Raw genomic sequence first — 3,953 nt, 5'->3', positions numbered from 1 at the left:
ATGATATTTGGTAGTCATTAGATAAGATTATAAGATTAATTAGCTAAACCAAGTAACTTTAGTTCATGATGTAGATGACCTCCTAAACCAAGTAACTTTAGTTCATGATGTAGATGACCTCCTAAACCAAGTAACTTTAGTTCATGATGTAGATGACCTCCAAATGCTATGAAACTTTTTAATTAAATCTATATTCGAGTCTAGACTGTGTCGAATTGTAGTCATTGATAATGCTATGGTGTGATAGGCTAGAATCTTGAAACAAATACAATGGAGGTGCAGGTGGAGGTGCAAGGAATTGAACCTCGTGCCTCTCGCATGCGAAGCGAGCGCTCTACCATATGAGCTATACCCCCTTTATAGAATAAAGACCCCGAATGTTCATGATGAGGTAAGAAGACATTTTTTACTCTTCTTAAGAAGTACTTTTAGAATTTGTATGGATTTTTGTATAAACCTTAAACCAAGTATGAATTAAAGGGATGTGAAATAAAAACACCAAGAACCACGAGTTAATGCACCGAACCAATCAAATTTTCCAGTATTTAAGTAACGTTAAAATAACTCACTAAATGAACTCTGCTGCCAATGAATTTTTAATACATAGCATAATATGATATGTTTGGAGTTTATATGAAATTTGGTTGTCCTTGGATAAGGTTAATTAGTTAATCCAATTAACGGTGTAAAATGACCATAATGCACATAAGGAAATTTACCTATTGTTCATGATATAGATGACCTCCAAATTCTATGAAACTTTATATTAAACCTAGATGCGAGTTTAGACTACGTCATTTGGAACACATGAAACCATTACATAGGTTTAGACTGTGTCACTTGAAATGTATGAAGCCTTGGACATAAGTTAATATTGTGTTGCTTCGAACGTATAAAGTCTTGGACACAGGATGTCAAGTTCATGATTATACCATAAATACTACGGGGAGTGTCTTTAGAACATGAAAACAATCCAGAAGTAGAAAAAGAATCAAGATCCAAATTCGAAAGATAAGAACCGAGAACAATAGTACCAAGACCCTTAGATTACAAGGACAACTAAGGTTGAGTCATAATCCAAGTTTTAATGATAGATCATGATAAGAACTCACAAGTCAAGTGTGATAGGCTAGAATCTTAAAACAAAAATACAATGGAGGTGCAGGGAATTGAACCCCATGCCTCTCGCATGCGAAGCGAGCGCTCTACCATATGAGCTACACCCCCTTCATAAGATAAATGTCTCAAACGTTCATGATGAGGTAAGAAGCCATTTTGGACTCTTTTAAGAAGTACTTTTAGAATTTTCTTGGATCTTTGTATAAACCTTAAGGAATGTGAAAGAAAAATACCTAGAATTGTGATTTAAGGCTCTGAACCGATCAAATTTCTAAGGATTTAAGTAATGTTAAAATAACCCACTAAATGAACTCTGCTGCCTATGAATGTTTAATACGAGCATAATACGACATGTTAGAAGTTTATATGACATTTGATGGTCATTGGATAAGATTAATTCGCTAAACCAATTAAAAGTGTAAAATGATCATAATGCACATAAGGAAATTTACCTATGGTTCATGATTTAGATGACCTCCAAGTTCTATGAAACTTTGTATTAAACCTAGATGTGAGTTTAGACTATATCATTTCGAACGCATGAAGCCATTGCATAGGTTCAGAATGTGTCACTTGAAATGTATGAAGTCTTGGACGTAGGTTAACTTTGTGTCGCTTGGAACGTAGGAGCCTTGGACTCAGGATGCCACGGTCATGACTAGTACCATAAATACTAGGCGGAGTGTCTTCGAGAATAAGACAACAATCAAGGACTAGAAAAAGAATCAAGATTCAAGTTCTGAAGATAAGAACCTAAAATAACAGTACCAAGACCCTTAGACCAGAACTAAGGTTGAGACCTCATACTCCAAGGATCAAAATCTTAAACATAGATCATGATAAGAACATACAATTCAAGAACAGAACTAAGGAGTTCAAGTACTTACAACTCTTGTACCCTATGGCCTAAGTGAGCTACCCTCTGGCACATACGTGTGTCACAGTGTGGGCGAGCGTGTCAAGATTAGTGTCTCGTGCAGCTTCCTTTGAAATGAGTTTTTTCAAGGACAGTATCGGGCGGCACGGGTGTGCGGTGTTGCGTTCTAGCCCGCGTGTTGAAGGTTGCTACATACACCCGCTATCTGACACGGTATCAGTAAGTGACATGGTATGGGCACGGGAGGCCTAATGCCTCGTTAGAACCTGGATGGATGGATGTTCGGCAAGTCCCGATGAGATGAGCGACACGCGGGCCCATTCTTGATAGAATGATCAAGTGAGTTTTGATGGCCAACGACACCCTGAGACTCGGGACGGTATCAAGACATATTGGCCATGTCGATGGAGATCGAGATGACAAGATGAGACGCGATGGTGCATTGAGAGTCCTTGGCCCAAGCAGAGGCAAGGTCGAGGCGAATGACTTGGCCTAGTGTAGAGGTAAGTCAATTGTGTCGCATACTATTGAACATGCACGCGCAGGCAGCGTGTGTGATCGAACGAGCTTGGATTATGCACAACCGATGTTCGATTGGCGAAGACAAACCTCGCAAAGGTCCGATGAGGCCAATAAGCCGGGGCGAAAAATATATCTAGGACTTAATTTCTCTTAAAGCTGGTCATGAGCGTGTCTAGATCATGACGCCTAGCGGTCAAGAATGTATGGTAGTAAGAACAAGAAAAAAGAAAGAAATTGTGTAATAGACTAGAATCTTTGTACTTATTCCATTTGTTAATTACTTATGTATGGATAAAATAAATGTATTGAAAGTTGTGTTTTAAATTCTTGTGTTTTATTTCTCATTAAAAACAAACCCATGTGCAAAGCGAGCATTCTACCATATGAGCTAGACCCCTTTTATAGAATAAAGGTCTCGAACGTTCATGATGAGGTAAGAAGCCATTTTGGACTCTTCTTAAGAAGTACTTATAGAATTTGCTTGGATTTTTGTATAAACCTTAATCCAAGTATGAATTAAAGGAATGTGAAAGAAAAACACCTAGAACCGTGATTTAAGGCTCCAAATCTATCAAATTTCTCGGGATTTAATTAATGTTAAAATAGCCCACTAAATGAACTCTACTGCGTATGAATTTTTAATACTGAACATAATATGATATGTTACGATTTTATATGAAAAATTTGGTGGTCATTGGATATGGTTAATTAGCTAAACCAAGTAACGGTGTAAAATGAACATAATGCACCTAAGGAAATTTAAAATTTACGATTGGTTCATGATCTTTATGATTGCCAAATGCTAAGAAACCTTGCATTAAACCTAGATATGAATTGAAATGTATGAAGCCTTGAATACAGGATCTCACGTTCATGACTAATACCATAAATAGGAGTGTCTTGGAGAATAAGACAACAATCACTAGAAAAAGGATCTAGAAATATGAAAGAAAAACACCAAGAGCCGTGAATTAAGGCTTCGAACCGATTAAATTGATTGTGATTTAAGTAACATTAATATAACCCACTAAATGACATGGAGGTGCAGGGAATTGAACCCCGTGCCTCTCGCATGCGAAGCGAGCGCTCTACCATATGAGCTACACCCCCTTTATAAAATAAAAGTCCCGAACGTTCATGATGAGGTAAGAAGCCATTTTGGACTCTTCTTAAGAAGTACTTTTAGAATGTGCTTGGATCTTTGTATTAAACTTAAATCAAGTATGAATTAAAGGAATGTGAAATAAAAACACCAAGAATCGTGAGTGAAGGCTCAAAACCGATCAAATTTCTCAGGATTTAAGTAACATTAAAATAACCCACTAAATGAACTCCGTTGCCTATAAATTTTTAATACTGAACATAATATGACATGTTAAGAGTTTATATGAAATTTGATAGTCATTGGACAAGGTTAATTAGCTAAACCAAGTAA

The 3,953-nt window shown here is 36.9% G+C and overlaps 3 non-coding genes across 3 annotated transcripts; all 3 read right to left on the bottom strand.

The window, feature by feature from the left end:
* Positions 1 to 283: 283 nt before the first annotated feature.
* Positions 284 to 356, bottom strand: TRNAA-CGC (transfer RNA alanine (anticodon CGC)). Its single transcript has one exon. It is a non-coding gene; the product is annotated as a tRNA-Ala (tRNA).
* Positions 357 to 1,154: 798 nt separating this feature from the next.
* Positions 1,155 to 1,227, bottom strand: TRNAA-CGC (transfer RNA alanine (anticodon CGC)). Its single transcript has one exon. It is a non-coding gene; the product is annotated as a tRNA-Ala (tRNA).
* A 2,328-nt stretch (positions 1,228 to 3,555) lies between these two features.
* Positions 3,556 to 3,628, bottom strand: TRNAA-CGC (transfer RNA alanine (anticodon CGC)). Its single transcript has one exon. It is a non-coding gene; the product is annotated as a tRNA-Ala (tRNA).
* Positions 3,629 to 3,953: the final 325 nt, after the last annotated feature.

This window comes from Cucurbita pepo, chromosome 6 (assembly GCF_057944985.1).
Source record: "Cucurbita pepo subsp. pepo isolate OVF chromosome 6, ASM5794498v1, whole genome shotgun sequence".
Taxonomy (NCBI): Eukaryota; Viridiplantae; Streptophyta; class Magnoliopsida; order Cucurbitales; family Cucurbitaceae; genus Cucurbita; species Cucurbita pepo.
This window is presented reverse-complemented; position numbering and strand designations above follow the sequence as displayed.